At 52.7% G+C, this 16,823-nt stretch overlaps 1 long non-coding RNA gene across 2 annotated transcripts in view; it reads left to right on the top strand.

Annotated features, from left to right (window-relative positions):
- Positions 1-16,823, top strand: part of LOC132439246 (uncharacterized) — a 422,400-nt gene that overhangs the window by 231,389 nt on the left and 174,188 nt on the right. For both annotated transcript variants that reach the window (XR_009522331.1, XR_009522330.1), the window contains one exon: positions 2,896-2,950. This is a non-coding gene — a long non-coding RNA (uncharacterized lncRNA). The remainder of the gene's footprint in view (positions 1-2,895; positions 2,951-16,823) is intronic.

Below are 16,823 nucleotides of genomic sequence, written 5' to 3'. Positions count from 1 at the left end.
CATAGGAGGGGGAGGGAGACGGAGGCGGAGGCAGGCGTGGGGCGGGTGAGGTTCTGAGTGATGGGTCCACGCGCATTGTTAGGCCGTATTCTCTACTTTCATGCGTGTTGGAACATTTCTCTGAGACGCAGAGTTGAGGTATATTACCATGTGATGGAGAAATGAAAACTGGCTTAGAGATAACACAGAAGAAGCATTTTCTAGTCTGAATCAAACCTTAGGGTGCTTATCTTTCTGCGGAGTAGAGGGCTGGGGCCTGGCCTTAGGGTTCTGCTGGAGGAGAACCTCAGGGTTCGTTCCTCAGGGTCTGTTGTCTGGTTGTAGGTTCCAGCATCAAGTCCGAGCCAGAGCAATCTTAGCAATCGTGCCACGAGAAGGCACTTTTACCAGAGGCTTTCGTGTGCGTGCGTGTGTGTGCATGTCGTGCACGTGCGTATGGGCACACAAGTGTGTTTGTATTTGCGTGTACACATGCACACACGTGTCTGTGTAGGCACATGTTTGTGCATGCCCTCACATGTGTACATATATGTGTGTGTGCAGGCAAGGCACGGGCACCCACAGGTAGGCATCAGAGCGCCATATGTGTGTGCGTGCTGTGTGGGCACATGCGTGTTCTTGTATGCACGTGTACACATGCGCACATGTCTGCATATGACTGTGTGCATGCATGTATATGAATTTGTGTGTGCACGTGTCTGCTGTGTGCACATGTATTTACATGTGTGCATGTGTGTCTATGTGTACGTGTGCATGTGCCTGTATAAATGTGCATTTGTGCACACATGTGCGTACATGTGGATTTGTGTGTGTATATATATGTGCACGTGTGTGTGCACATGTTGTAGGAACATAGTTGCTCTTCGGTGCTCAACAAAGAGCTAGCCAGGCCTGCTATGTGATGGGCTCCGTAGTGCAAACTAGTTATGAAACCGAGGAAGGTGCTTTTCTGACACATAGTGACCGAACATTTACGCGTGTAGTTGGTGGTTTGCAGTCATCACTCATCTCTTTACTGTTTATTCCTTTTGTTATGTTCACACAAAGTAGAACCGAGCCCCACCCCTGCCTCTGCCGCAGCCACAGCCCGGTGGGTGGTTTGTGGCAGCCGATGTTTCCTGAGCACCTACTATGTGCCAGGGCCTGGCCAGGGCTTAGGCTCCAGTAGGGAGCCAGCTGCACTGTATCTACTTTGAGCAGCAGGGTGTTTCCAAAGGGCGGATAGAGCATCGTGGAGACCAAGTGGTTGTGCTTCTTGGGGGACAGGCCACCTGCCTGGAAGGCCTTCCCTCCCTCACAGCACCGTGGGGGGTTTTGTGGGAAACACATAGCTTCTCCCATCAGGACCAGTGAGAAGGCCAAGTTCGCCAGGGCAATAAATCATATGACACGGGTACAAGTGCAAGCGGCCGGGGCAGGGGTGCAGTGCCCAGCAGTGGCCAAGCTGGCCGGCCTGGGTCCTGAAGCAGCTGGTGGATGTGGAAAGGCACCCCCATGCCTTCTCCCTGGTGACGTGTTCAGGCATGTCCTAGGCTGCCACGCCCCTCAGCTGTCATCTCTCCAGGAGGGCAGCTGGGGCCCTCGTGCCCTGTTTGCAGAGACCTTTCTGGAAAGCGGTACTGGAGGCAGCCTCTTCCTTCATCTGCGGGATCAGAGTCTGGATCGTCCGCTGCCAGGAATCCCGTGGGTGCAGGGTGGGAACAAGCATTCACACTGTACCTAGCTGGAGGGATTGAAACCCTTAGATTTGGGGTCTAGGGCCCCAGTAGGCCCTGTGCAGTTATGTGATGCCCACAGGCCCGGGTGAGAGGGGCGAGCAGGGGTGCTCAGAGCGAGCCCACCCAGGCTCAGAAGAGCAACCCCACCTGGGCCGGCACAGGAAGCCCTGACTCAGACCAGAAAATGACGGCACCAACGGATGAACCCTCTGTCTTTCCCTTACCGCACTGTACGGCAGCTGCAGGGCTGTCTGCTGCACCATCAACAATTTGTTGATGTTCCAACCTTGCAAGTGTCGTGATGAAATGAGTAATGATCACTAACCATTTGGTTCTGCTTCTCTTCTGGTCCAATGTCAACAAGTCTGAGACTGGCTCATCGGCCGCTCTGCCCTGGTCAGGCGCTGCCCGCCTAGGTGTGGGCCTGTTGCCCCTTCTCCGGCATGTGGAGCAGCCCTGGCTTTGGTTCATGATGGGGCACAGGGCCCGGCTTGTGACCTTGCTGGCGCTGACTGACGGCACCACCCTGGTCTCAGCTGGCTGGACACGCATTCACCACCTGCACATGCTTGGCCGCCCCCCCCACCGCCATCTCCAGAGGCTCTTTGCCTTCAGATGAGCCTGTGGACAGGTGTTGGACCCTGTCCCCCTACAGAGTCAACTTGTGGTCAGAGGAGGGTAAAGATGGAGAGAAGTATCTTCTGCAGATTCATCTAGAAAATAACTTCCAATTGTGGCTTCCTTAGTACACCAGATGGAAGAGAGGGAGTTTTAAAGATCAGTTCTCCACATTTCAGCCCCTGTGGCTTTTCCCTGTGAATCTAGAATCCCCACGCCCGGGAAATATCCACCCAGGACTTCCCTCGGAGTTTCCTTGGGTTTGGGTCTCGGCATTGAAACAACAGTGTTGTCTTACACAATACCTTTTCTGAATTATTGATGGCATCTCTTAAAAGTAAATGACGTCACTTGCATAGTCATAGGGTCCGACGGTGTCGGTCTATTACCATTTTGTTGCTGGCGGGGACAGCGCACTGGCTGTTTGAAGCGTGTGATAGATTCTCAGGAGCAGGAGAGGTGCTGAAAATGCAGCTTTCGATAAACGTATCAGATCATCACAATTTGTTTGATAGCAATTCGCTTGGACTCTGCAATTATTTTCTTTTTCATTTTGCAGGACACTTTGATGCCGCCCATGGATTTCCCCGTATGCTGCACCGACACACGGCACGGTGAGTACGGAAAACTCATTTCCAGTGTTGACGCTTCCCAGGTCAGCGGTGTCTCCAGAAAGAGTGCTTTCTGCAGAGCCTGTGACTCTTGTCCACTTCAAAAGGCTGGAGGGCTGGTTCTTTCCAAATATGCGGCAGATGTGGGGCTATGGGTGCAGAGCTGGAAGCCTTCGCTCCCTCTGTCCATCTGACCCTGAGTGCTTCCCCCTCCCTTGCTGCCCGGAGAGGCTCGGGAGCAGGTGTTGGGAAATGGAGGCTTGTGGCCACTGCAAAGCCTGGAGTGTCTCTGGTTCTGAGGTGGCCGCACTGAGCTGGGCAGGGGTGGGCAGGGGTTTAGGGCGTGTGGAAGGGAACTGGGGCTGCAGGTGGACCACCTAGCTGGTGAGAGCTCTCAGGACCAGGTGCTGGGGTGATTTCCTGGTATCTGGGTTTTCTGGAAGCACTCAGAGCATCCCAGGAGTACAGCAGAGGTCTGGCTTCTGATTGGATGAAGAATGACACGTGACCAGGCGCCCCTGGAGGCTGTGTCGTTGCCTTCGCAACCCTGGTGGGAGTCAGTCTAGAGCTGTAAAGAGGTTCAGGAAGGGTCCGTGGCACGCCCAGCACTCGCGTGTGTGCCCCACCCCTGCTGACAGCCGAGGCTATTGTGTCAATTTATCTTGAGCAGAGAGAGAATATTCCCATTGTTCTCCACCACTTTCTCGGTCAGCCTTATCGTCGTTTGTTCACAAAGCAGGAGTGTAACCAGATCCTGTTTTTATTCACTCGAGACGAGACTTGTTCCAAGCTCGGGAGACTCATGCTCTCCAGAAGGACCAGTGTTAGGCGAGCCTAGAGTGAGCCGTCAGAGCACGCTGGTTCAGCAATTTCTGTGTGTGCCCAGCAGCGGGGCTGCTCCAGGTCTCGAGGGATGGCCCTTTCTTGGAGGAGTTACATCTGTGCGTGGATCGCTGTGAAGGGGTGGGTCCCGCTGGTGTGTTCTGTGAGTGGAAGGGCCCAGGGTGAGGTGCAGGCCGGGGCTGGATCCGGGAACAGGCTCAGGTGCCTCCAGTCACGATTCAGACTCCAGGAGGGGACGGTCCAATCTGAGATGCAGGTGCCACCTTGGTAGGTGGCTGCGTGGGCACCAATGCCACGCTGGCTTGTGTGTGACTCCGCCTCCCATCGCTGTGGGCTCTTGGAGCCCACGGGCCCCAGGCGTGTTGGGAACACATGGTATTTCAGGGAATCGGCTGTATAGAGTGTGGGCCAGACGTGTGAGCGTTCAGTGCTGACGGCCACAGTCGAATCCCAGCTCTGCCCCTCGAGCGGGGGCTCCGTCTTTCCCTGCCTCAGTTTCCTCAGCCGTAAGATGGAAATGTCAGTGACACGTGTCTCATGGATTTCTCAGGAGGATTAATTGAGATAAGTTACGTAAAGCACTTAGAGCGCATGCCTGCAGCATGGTAGGTGCTCCCGGGACTGAGCTATTGTCCTTTCTGTTCTGTTGTTGAAAATCATCATCTTTGATACAGATATGCTCTCTGTGGACCTCATTTCCGTATATGGAAGCAGCCGTATTTCTTGTTTACTATTCTTTTCTTGAAGTAGGTCGTAACCAGAACATGCCGTAAGTATCGCCACCGCAGTTTAACTGAAAGCTGCAGTACCCGGTTAGCCGACTGGATAATTAAGCTCTGGGATCATCTCACAAGGCTGTTCAGATGCAGTCACTCCTCACTGTTAAAATCCTCACAAATACCTGAGCGCGGTTATTGTCAAGTAACAGTAACACCTGGAACTCCAAGCATGAGCTTCCAGCAGTTTCGATTACGGGAAGTGCCGGGGGGCCCATGTGACCCGTCTACTCAGACCAAGGGGGCAAGAGCTGGACTCAGCACTTCCCTGCGGGAAGGCTTTTCTCTCAGGAAATGATGTCACGGCCGCCCATCACTCTCGCCATGAAGTCAGATGTGCTGTCTGACCTCTGTTAACAAACGGTGGCTTCCGGCCCAAGAAATGTCCCGCCGACTTTGAGGCAGGAAATAATTTTGATTCCAGGCCTGCCCGTTGCCCCAGAGCAGGTGTCCCAGGGGGACCCTGACATGCGAATTTCCGGGAGGAATCTCGGTCTGTGGGGTCAGGTGGGTGCCCAGGCCAGGCAGGGTTTAGACCCTGGTGTGTGTGTGTGTGTGTGTGTGTGTGTGTGTGTGTGTGTGTGTGTGTGTGTGTGTGTGTGTGTGTGTGTGTGTGTGTGTGTGTGTGTGTGACTTAAGTCATTGACTGACTGCTCAAAATCAGTGACAAATGGGAAAAATAGAATCTTTCGTTGCAGTTGCCTCCACTGGACACCCAGCCTTGAAAGCTGAATGTCATCATTTTCACATTGTAAGCCGTGCCTCCTGGGCAGGAGCAAAGGTGGCCCCAGCTGAGCCCTCACCTGCGGTCCTGCTGCCACTTCTGCTGTCCTGCCCGAGTCCCAGAAAAGTCCCGTCTCTGCCGCCCTGTGGTGTAACTAGAAGCCAGATGGGTGGTCCGCTGGTGCCTGACCTGTAACTCAGTCTCGGGTCTCAGCTGCTCAGCAGCCCAGGCCATCTTGGCTGGTTGGGGTTTGAGCTGCGGTTGCAGGTTTCTTTGTGGAACAGTTGTTTGAGGACCTGGGTGTCTGGGGAAGGAGCAGGGGTCCTGGATAAACCTGGCTGGCTTGGCCTTGTTCTCCTGGTTAATGTGGTTGGGATGGAGCCCTGAATGGAGCCCCAGGCATCCTGGCCCTGGGGTGGCATGCGCAGACACATCATCAGAGCCCAGGGCTCCCGGGCCCTCCCACCACATAGAGGCTGTATTTCAAAGTCCGGCCCTGGGATATGTGAGTCCTGGCGCCTAGTTGTAGGGCTTCCTGCCTGGTGCCCCACTGGTCTGGGAGCTGGGAAGAGCGGTGGACCCCTGCCGTGTGTCTTGGAGACATCGTGGGTGTTGGGCCAGCCGGGTCCTGGAGGAAGACAGATGCACCCTCAAACTGTGTGATTTCAGGAGTCTTAAGGAAAGGATAACTTAAAGGTGGGCGGAGTGCACAGATGGAGCAGTGAGTGACCCCGAGGTGGGGCTGTGAGGTTGGTCAGCAGGAGGGTGGGAGGGTGGGACAGACAGGAAGGGGAGAGAACCATGGATGGAAATGCAAGCGGGGGCGGGGGCTTGGGGCAGCTTCACCCCCCAGGGGAAGCATTTAGCCCCAGAGCGTCCTGCAGGGAGAGAGCAGAGGTGGGCAGAGGGAGTGAATACCTCAACCTCGCTCTCCTTCCTCCCTCCCTCCCGTCTCCTGGCAGGGCTGCCAGTGGCTGATCCCAGCTGGATGGGGTCCTGGAGCCTGGAGATGCAGCAGGTGTAGACCTGCTCTGCAGAGTCTACAGGAGAGGATGGGAGTGGGTCTGGGGGATGGAAGCCGCTCTGCTGATGGTGGTGGCGGGGGTGGGGTGGGGTGGGTGGGTCCTGAGCTTGCCGTACTTTCTCTGGGTCCGACAGCCCTTTGCTCTTGCCGCCTTTGGGAGACAGATTTGAGGTGTGTCAGCCTCTCGGGCGAGTCCCAGTAACTATGCGCGGGCTGCCCAAGTTGGGGACTCTGGTGAGAGCAGACGGAGACCCAGAGCCTCGGGACCCCGCGGGCTGGCCACAGGAGTCCGCCGGGTGGCACGAGGCGCCCGCCGCCACTGGACACTCATGATTCAGCTGAGTCCACTCCTGGGTCCCAGGCACCTAGGTGACCAGTCACAGAAACAGCGGGGTTGCCTCAGGGTGTTTCCAGAAGCTGGGTTTATAAGTGGCCACATATTGATGAGATCTGTGGGAAAGAAGCTGCCAGGTGGGCCCAGTGAGGCGGAGTCCTGGCTCAGACCCAGAGGCGGTGCCCGGGAGGTGTCCGGTAGGGACAGTGCAGCGGGGCTGCAAGGCCACGCTGAGGGTGGGGCCCCAGTCCACGGCCGGGTGTCGGAACGGGGAGCCCAGGCTGACGGGTCCACGCGGGCCTCTGGAAGAGGAGCCGGGTCCAGGAGCCACAGGGGCAGCTCGTTTGCAGGGCTCAGCATGCGAGCTGGAAATTGCAGGTGGTCTGACTGGGGTTGCGGCTCACTGGCTCTGGGCTGCCTGTCAAAACCACCAGGTGTGGCTTTCCAGGTGCCCTGGTATCTGGTGTGTGTAAGGGTCTCACCCGACCTGGTGTCGCCCTCGACGTTGACCGAGCACTGATGTTTTCGATGCTGTGTGGGCTGCCAAGGGCTTGGTCAGTGCTTTCAAGGGTACTTACATCCAGGAGGGAAGATTAGATGCATTTATTCATATTCATAGGAGAAGCCAAAACAGGGGCCTTTCGAACATGGGCTGAAAGCCAGTTGTGGAGTAGGGGGCATTGGTGGCGGTGAGGGGGTGGCATCCGCGCTGTTGCCTGGAAGGACAGGACGGGGTGAACATGATTCTTTTTATTTTAAAATATACGTAGACAAAGCAGCGTATAAAAACATACGTGCCCAGTGTATCAGGTTCCTGGGGCTGCTGAAACAAATGACTACAAGCTTAGAACAGCAGAAATTTATTCTCTCACAGTCTGGAGGCCACAAGTCTGAAATCAAGGTGCTGGCAGGCTGGGCTCCCGCTCAGGCTCCAGGGGATGGTCCTTCCTGACTCTCCCAGGTTCTGGGGGCTCCAGGCGTCCTTGGGCCTGCGGCCCCATCACCCCCGTCTCTGCCTGCATCCTTACAAGCCTTCTACTCTTCCGTCTCATAAGGATACTTGTCCCTGGATTTAGGGCCCACCTGGTTAATCCAGGATCGTCTCATCTTGAGATTCTTAATTTATTTACATCTGCAAAGACCCCCTTTCCAAACAAGGTCACATTCCCAGGTACCAGGTGTTAGGAGGTAGACATACTTCTTTTGTGGGGGCGGGTTACTCTTCAACCCACTACACCCAGTTTAAAAAGGGATGAAATGAAGAGCAGCAGGGGCAAATCAGAATATTCTGGAAGCTTATAAGTTCTCAGTGTGGGGTAGGCAACCGTTCCAGTTTGCCCAAGACTGTTCTGGTTTTAGCACTGAAATTCTCAAAGCTTGGGAGACTTCTCAGTCCTTGGAAAACGGGGCAGTTGGTCCTCCTGCATCCATGAGTCCAACCTGATTACCTTTCGCTGTCCTCTCTCCAGCTCCCCACCTGCCAAACACTGTCCTGAAATTTAGCTTCATCCCTTGCTGTTCCTTATGGCTGGGCCACCTCGATGTGTACTGCTAAACAGTATTTCATTTAGGTTTCTCTCTTCTGGAAGTTAAAAAAGCAAGCATACCATCTGGAGGTTGGTTGGCTTGTCTCTTTGCTTGACGTTGTGATGTTGAGGCTGCCTGTGTCCATGCCTGTGACTAGTCTGTTTTCACGGCTGTGTAGTAGTCCCTCCTGTGTACACCACACTTTACTTTCCCACTTGTAGTTGGTAGGTGGACATTTGGGTTGTTTCAGCCCTTGTAGACTCTGAATGACTCTGCTCCCACATTCTGCTGGTTTCTGGACAGCTGTTCCTCAAGGATGTACGCTGAGGGCTGTTTTTTGGTTGGAGCCTTGGTAAGTACATGTGCAGTTTATCAGGTGATGCCACGCTTCCTGAAAAGTGGGTGCAGCTGTGCGCACTCTCCCTGCAGGAATCAGAGCTCCTGCAGTCTGCATCCTCTCTACCCCGGGGGTCGCCAACTTTCTACCACCTCTTCTCCAAAGACAGAGTATTTTAAATACTTTTCAGGTCATACTAAGTTTTAATAGCTGGTCAAGAACTTCCCCCCTACCCCTGACAACCATTATCCTTTATCAGGAGTGTTTTTCATTTATTCTTCCACATACAACTTTGAAAAATCCTTCAGGTTCTATATTAAGGACAAACCTGTTGGGATTTTGGGTGGACTTAGATCAAATTTGTAGATCAATTTGAGGAGAGGTGAACATTTTGGGGACCTCGACGTTTTCTAAGGCCGTGGTTTGCATCTCCACTTCCCTAGGTCTTTTTCACTTCTTTTCAATAAAGTTTTATAATTTTCCCCACAAGAGATGTGAATATTTGGTTATATTTATTCTCCGATACTTTGTAGTTTTGTTGCTATTATAAGGGACATTGTGGAGGTCCTAAGATGTGTCCAAAGATTACTTGATTCTTCTCCCTTCAGGAGCCGGGGCTCCATCCCCCCTTCCCTTGAGCGTGGGCTGGATTTACTTATTTGTTTCCAATGAGTAGATTCAAGTTGAAGTGACGATGGCAATTCCAGGGGGTGAGCTGTCTTGTTACGGCAGGAGGTTCCCCACTCCATCTTCACCGTCGGGACCACTCCTCCTGACTGTGGGATGGGGACGGGATTCCACATCCCCACTGGGCATCCACTGATGCCTCCTTAGCTGAGGTGTGGAGTGTGGGAGCCCCTCATCACTGCTCCCCACGTGGTCCCCACTAGAGGACCACAGAGGCTTGGGGAAAAGCAGAGGATGGGAAAGCAGTCTGGAGGAGGGTGGCCTTAATACCGCTGGATGCTGGCGAAAGTCCTGACTCTGTGCTGGGTCTCTTCTGACACACCCGGCAGGGAGGGGAGGTTACTGCCCAGGGCGGGTGGAAGTTGGTCCTCACTCGGCCTTTGCTGGCTTGGGTGGGGATTGACCACAGTTTTTCCCGTGCTTGGAGAAGAGCTGTTATTGTCTGACCATTTTCTACCTTTTTATTTTCTTTTAATGAAATATAGTTGATTTGCAATGTTGTGTTAGTTTCAGGTGTACAGCACAGTGATTCAGTTACATGTACATGTATATTATATGTATACTTTTTCAGATTCTTTTCCATTATAGGTTATTACAAGATATAGAGTGTATTTCCCTGTGCTATACAGTAGGTCCTTGTTGTTTACCTGTTTTATATATAGTAGTGTGTATCTGTTAATCCCAAGCTCCTAATTTATCCCTCCCCGCTTCTCTCCCCTTTGGTAATCGTAGGTTTGTTTTCTGTCTTGATGGGGGCCTCTTTCCTGGTCCAAGACTGGAGAGCAGCTTTGGGCGGGGCTTCTCAGCGCCTCCGGCTGGTGTTTCCAGGAGGCTGGCTTACTCAGTTTTGAATCGGATGCTTGCGGCGAACAGGAAACACAGCCCCCTCAACCCTGCTGCCCTTCAGCTCCCCGGGGCCCTGCCACTCTGCCTTCTCTGCACCTTCGGAATCTCCTTACCTGGCCTCACACATAGTGGCCAGGTCTGTAGTCACACTTAGCAGGAGGGCTTGTAAACCTTCTCCGTCTTTCTGGATGTGGAGATCATTGAGTTTTTAATTTTAATCTCCGTATTTTTCACTTCTAGGAATTCTGTTTTTCATCTCTGCTCTTTGCTTCTATCTTTTATTTTTTTTAAATATTCATCGTAATAAGCTTTTGCATGCCTGCTTCTGTTGCTTTAGCTGCTTCTCCCTCGTGGCGATTTATCTCCTTATTTGGAAGACAAGCCGCTCTTCTCCCTTGACTTTGTGGCATTCTTTGAGAGGTGTGTTGAGATTGATTTCCTCCAGAGAGGTTCCATATTCACCTCTTCCTCTTGTCTGGGGCATTGCCACTAGGTACCAACTTAATTTAAATTTCCTGCTCGAAAGCTTTGGATAAATAACAGAGGTGATTCAGACAGCAGGCTGCGAGGGGACTGGCTTGTGGTTTTCAGGGAGGTTTTTCTCCTTCCCCCATGTAAGGGCTGAGACAAGCACCTTCCCTTGCTGTCTTCTGCATGGGGGCGGGGGGCGTCATTCTTGCTTATACTTAAGGTGGACGCACCCTCTGGAACCCTGTATTTACCTGGGAAGCTCCCTCATGATTCTCTAGTGGTCCTTGGGTTTCCTGTTCAGCCAGCACGTTAAAACAGCATAGATCTATGCACCACTTTAATGTCTCCAAGATGAGGGCCCTTCGAGTATCCATCCTGCCACGCTGCTGGAAGTAGGATGGCAGTGGGACTTCAGGCGGCGGGGTGTCAGAGGCAGGCTTTGCAGGCAGAGGGGTGTCTTGCCAGAGGCCTGGAGGGGGCACATCAGGGCAGCTGGACGGTCTCCTTGGCACTGTGCTGGGGTAAGAGCCTGGGACAAGCTGGGAAAGGCCTTGGAGACCAGGCTGGGAAGTCTGGAGACTTTTCCCAGGAACGGAGGACCCAGTGAAATGATATTCGTAAGGCAAGAGGAGGATCTGGTGGGTGAGGGCCGGGTAGATGTAAGTGGGGAAATGCAGAGGATGGAAGAAGGATCTGCGAGGGAGCAGGCGAGGTGCTAACATCGGGGATGGAAGGAAAGGCCAGGGAGGAGGTATTAAGCAGACACAGGAATGACAGAACCTAGCAAATGATTCAACATGTGGGCGAGGTGCTGGCGAATCAGAGGCAGCCCTGGGAGTCTGGCGCGGCGCCTGGGGGTGGGTCGCATCTTACGGGAGAAGGAAAACTGGGAGGAGCCCTCGCCTAGGGATGAGACGAGAGGCATCCTTTCGGGACTGGTGATTTATGAAAATGGTGGAACACCCCATTGGGGTTTAACTAAGTCGATGGGGGATGTTTGGTGAGGACCAGAGGGGCTGGACCGAGAGGGAATCCCCATCCCTTTGAAGCTTGTGACGGGGTTTGTCACAAGCTTGTGGGAGGGGTTTCTACAGAGAAGATGCAGAAGCAAAGCAAGGAAGCGACCTGATTGGCCACAGCTCAGCAGCTGCGTCAAGTGGGGAAGCTCGCTGGCTGGCTGTGGTTGGACCGTATATAGACTCGGACATGTATGAGAGGAGGTTTATTATAGAAACCGACTTCCTCTGTTATGGAGGCCAAGAAGTCCCACGACCTGCCGTCTGCAGACTGGAGGCCCAGGAGAGCTGGGGAGGTAGCTCCGTCCGAGTCTGGAAGCCTGAGAACCAGGGGAGCCGATGGTGTGAGGTCTAGTTCAAGTCCAAAGGCCAGAGAATCAGGAGCTCCGAGGTCCAAGCTCTGAGGGCAGGAGAAGAGGGGCGTGTCAGCTTGAGAGAAAGCGCACGTTTGCCGTCCTCCGTCTTTTTGTTCTGTCCAGGCCCTCAGTGGGCTGGAGGAGGCCCATCGCGTGGGTGACTGTGGTGGCCCTCACGCACTCTACTGAATCAAATGCTAACCTCTTCCAGAAACGCCCTCCCAGGCACACCCACAAGCCGTGCTTACCAGCTACCGGGTCATCATCCCTCAGCCCCAGCCCAGTCAAGTTTGCCCAGAAACTTGACGGTCACATGTGGGAAACTCCTTAGCCGTGTATTTCAAATGGGGTCACCAGTCAAAATGCAGACCCCCAGACCCCACCTGGATGCCCAGAATCAGGACGGTGGGAGGAGGGGTCTCACCAGCACTCGGGTGATTCTCACGCACGCTGGAGATTCCCGTGTCTTAGAAACGCTGCTGGCCGAGAGCCTCGTGCTCCGGACAGCGAGGGGCCGAAGCCGGGCACCACGCTGAGCGTGGCGGGGTCGCAGGCAGGCCCGCCCGGCTGAGCCACATCCAGAGGTACTGAGAACTCTCAGAGGGGGACTTCAGTACCCCCTGGGTACCAATGCTGCCTGTGGGACTCTGGAAAGCTACTGATGCCTGGGCTCCAGCCCAGAGAGTCGGGATGTGTGGATCTGGGGAGGGCCCGGCACGCTGATCTGTAAGACCTTTCCCTGTGCTGTTCATGGGTGGCCAGTGTTGAGAACTACATGTCTCTGAGTCAGGTTTTGGGGCCCATCACTGGGTAAAGGTGGAGGCAAGTGGTGTGCTTGGTATAACAGTGCTCACCAAAGTCACAAGAGTCACTGCCATTTGGGGTGCCGGTGGGACTGTATTCCCTGTCCCCTTGAAATCAGCCTTGGCCATGTGACCAGTTCTGGCCAATGGGTTGGTGGAAGTGATGTCACTTCCAGGTCGAGGACGCAGGTGCCAGTGAGAATGACCCTGCAGGAGTGTGAGTAGGGGATGCCTTGCTGCCTGCGGTGGCCACGGTCTTCAGCCTGTTCATCTCTGGGTGAGACCCTGGCTTCTCTTGACAGGCACGCCGGGCTTCATCAACAAGTCCTAAAACTAACGATTGCTCTGCATCAGAAATGCCTTCTTCATTACCTCCGTAGACTAATAAACTGTGTGTTCTTTTTCTAGCCTTTCCTCCTGTTTTGTTTCTAAAATGTCACCCATTGATGGATAAAGCCAGTCTTCTGATGCTTAAATGCCTTGCCTTGTCAAGTTAGTGCGCTGTAAAACGCATTCAGTTCATGGAACTTGGTTATTCAGTTTGTCCCTAGGAAACAAGTGTTATGTCAGGCAAAAAAATCCAAACTGATTAGAGCAGATGGTGGTCTTTTCTCAGGGAGAAAAAATGTCTTCAGAAAATTGATTGATCCTTGAATATAATATGTGTGCTGGAACTCTGTTCTCTTGACTCTTACCAAGGGAAATCTCAAGTTAGAGAGAAGGAAGAAAATACACCACTTGCTTTAAAATGCATTTTTTTCCAGGGGAAAATCTAGCAGCCATGATAGCTATGCTGCTCTTTGTAAGAATTTTTTCAATGTATAATACATTAGACTTACCAAAAGCTTCCTGCCAAGGCGAGTCTGCATTAAGGAATGATGATTCTTACTTTATTTAATTCTTGACTGGAGTAATGGCCAGGCTGAAGGGAGGTAGTGGAGAATGTTAGGAGAATAGAAAAGGATTTATTGAGTTCAGGTGTCCTGACATTTGCATTTTGTGAAATTTCTGTTCATGCTTCAGGGAAAAATAATTTTAAAATACTAGTAGGACTTCCCTGGTAGCGCAGTGGTTAAGAATCACCTGCCAATGCAGGGGACAAGGGTTCGAGCCCTGGTCCCGGAAGATCCCACATGCCGCGGAGCAACTAAGCCCATGCGCCACAACTACTGAGCCCGTGCGCTCTAGAGCCTGTGAGCCACAACTGTTGAGCCCGCGTGCCACAACTACTGAAGCCCATGTGCCTAGAGCCTGTGCTCTGCAACAAGAGAAGCCACCGCAGTGAGAAGCCCGTGCACCGCAACAAAGAGTAGCCTCTGCTCGCCGCGACTATAGAGAAAGCCTGCGCGCAGCAACGAAAACCCAACGCAGCCAAAATATAAATAAATAAATAAATAAATAAATGTTCCTTTAAAATAAAATAAAATACTAGTAAAAGTAAGCAGCCTTTACAAAAACTCAATACCTATTTAAGAGTTAGGTTATTCTTTAAGCTCTGAACTGCTGTTTGGGGTTGAATTATCGTATGGCTCTTTTTCAAAAGCCAACATTCCCTTGACAAGGGGCAATTTGCTTTTTCTGAAATATTTTATATGAAGTTAACGTGTAGATACCAAAACCTCTGAGAATAGAAGAGGAGCGAATGTTGACAATGACTTGTGCTTTCTTTGGTCCAGTTGGAGGCGCGTGGGGAATGCGCTATCTGGTATTCTAGAGATGCTTCCACAACAGATGTGCAGGACCTCTTATCCCTTATGTTTGCGTATTAACGGCCCCAGCCCAGCCGGTGCTTTCATCCTTGGGGAAGCTCAGAAGCAGAGAGAGCTGTTTCTAATGAGCTCCCTGGGACGATGCTCATGAGGGCACAGAGTAGCGTCTAGGAAGGGGTGTGAAAGGTGTGCTTTCACCTTTGCCTTTACCTGGGGCACTGGCCTTCCTGGGAGCAGGTTTGGGCGGTGGAGAAGTGCCCTCCCACTGGGGAAGGAGCCGAGCTCCCATCCACGAAGCCTTGCCCACGGTTCTCCTCCCTCCCCCACTCAGTAATACAAGGGAATATTACTCAGCCATAAAAATGAATGAGATAAAGCCATTTGCAGCAACATGGATGGACCTAGAGATGATCACACTAAGTGAAGTAAGCCAGACAGAGAAAGACAAATACCGTGTGATGTCACTTATGTGTGGAGTCTGAAAAGTAGTACAAATGAACCTACTTACAAAACGGAAACAGACTCACAGACATAGAAAACAAATGTATCCCCCCCTTACCAAAGGGGGATGGGGGGGTTAATTGGGATTCTGGGCTTAACAGACGCACACAACTATGTATAAAATAGATAAACAGCGAGAGTTCACCGTATTGCACGGGGAACTGTATTCAGTATCTTGAACTGAAGTATCATAAACTAAAATGGAAAGAATAAAAAAAGAATGTAGATATACACATATGTACGTGTGTAACCGAATCACTTTGCTGTACACCTGAAACGCACACGGTATTCTAAATCAACTGTGCTTCAATTAAAAAAAGAAATTTCACAGGCTCACCTACCTGAAGCTGCTGCCACGCTTTTTTTTTTTTTTCTCGCATCGTTTGTTTTATTTAAGGGCTTGTGACTGACACCCATCCCCAACTCAGCCCCTCCGTGCTCTGCAGAAGCAAGCAAATATGAAAACGGGCCGCCCTCCCAGTGGCCTGTGGGACTGTGGCTTGACTCCCAGGCCACAGGCCTTGGAAAGCAGGGAAGGAGGTGGGCGGTCCAGTTCAAAGAGATAAATGCTGGTGAGGTGGGTAGGGGCTTGGAGGGTCCTAAGGGAAGGAGAGGAGCGTGATGTAGGACGGGGGAGGCAGGGGTGCACGGAAGGGTGGTCTCTGCAGACCACAGCCCGTTGGGTATATTTCAGCAAATCTGGGAGCTGGGCTCGGCAGGTGCCCGTGGGGTGGCACCGGGGCTATGGAATCAGCTCTTTTACAGCCCTTTGGCCTTTGCTTTCTCTTCCTTGGTGAGCAGACTTCCAAGACGTAAGCGGAAAGCCTCGCAGCCCCTCTTCCTCTGGAGTCAAGCCCCGGTCTGTGCTTGGCCCCAGGAGAAGGGCAGGAGCTCTGTTGGCTGCCCTGGTGCCTGCTGTCCACTTTGTCCACACTCACGCAGCAGCTTCCCCGAGTGCTGGCCCAACAGGGATCCACCTGTGGTCTGCAAAACAGTGGAAAATCATTGCCCTCTGACCATCCTGGGCAAAATCCCTTCGAAGGGCCTTCCAAAAATGAAACATGGTGATAAGAATGAATTGTGGAAAACGGTCCGTTTTGTCTTCTGGTGGCCGTTCTCTTAAACTGCTGTTTAATTGTATTGGTCATATTGTTCTCAAGCATTGGAGGATGAAAAGCGCGCCAGGGTTTGCTTCCATCAAGGCTTCTATGTCGATTACTTCAATTTTCAGTTTTAATGCAGCGTTTACTCTTGTATTTGAACAGCAGCATGCCTTTCTGCTGTCGGCTGAGGGCAGCCCGTGACAGCTGGTGAAGCCTCTGACCCCCAGTAGACAGAGCTGCGTTGGAACCATTAACAATTCAGATAGTAGGGCTCCCTCAAATCCCACACTTCCATGTGCATTTGGAACAACTCTGGGTGTTTTGTACAAAAGCAGACGCCAGGACTGGGATGTGATTCCCCCGCCATAGTCGCTTAGCTGCCACAGGGTCGGGGCTATGAGACTGGGGAGGTTTCGTGGCATCCACAGGACAGTGCAGGAATCCAGATGCCAGAGGTCCACCGGCCCCGGGCCCTGGCGGGCTCTGCGTCCTTCCTGATCGGGGCTCCTTTGTGTGTTGTGAGCAGTGCTCTGCGTGGTGGGGGTCCAGGACTTGGCGGGTCTCCTTCCAAGTCCCCTGCCCACGGGTCCCGCTCAAGAGGCAGTTGCTTTGCCACCCACCCCCCACCCTGCTGCCCCAGGAGCCAGGGTGGCCGGAAGTGGTCAAGGCAGTTGGCCATTTGTGTTGTGTGTATGTGGACTCATTTCCCAGTTATTCATTTTGGTACAAATGTTGGACTGGACTCAAAATCAATTGATGACATTTTGGGGAAAATCTGAACTGGGGATTTTGAGGCGGATGCGATGTCGTTTTCCCCAG

Source organism: Delphinus delphis, chromosome 16 (genome assembly GCF_949987515.2).
Source record: "Delphinus delphis chromosome 16, mDelDel1.2, whole genome shotgun sequence".
Taxonomy (NCBI): Eukaryota; Metazoa; Chordata; class Mammalia; order Artiodactyla; family Delphinidae; genus Delphinus; species Delphinus delphis.
The sequence above is the reverse complement of the archived record's forward strand: the minus strand, read 5'-3'. Positions and strand labels throughout refer to the sequence as shown.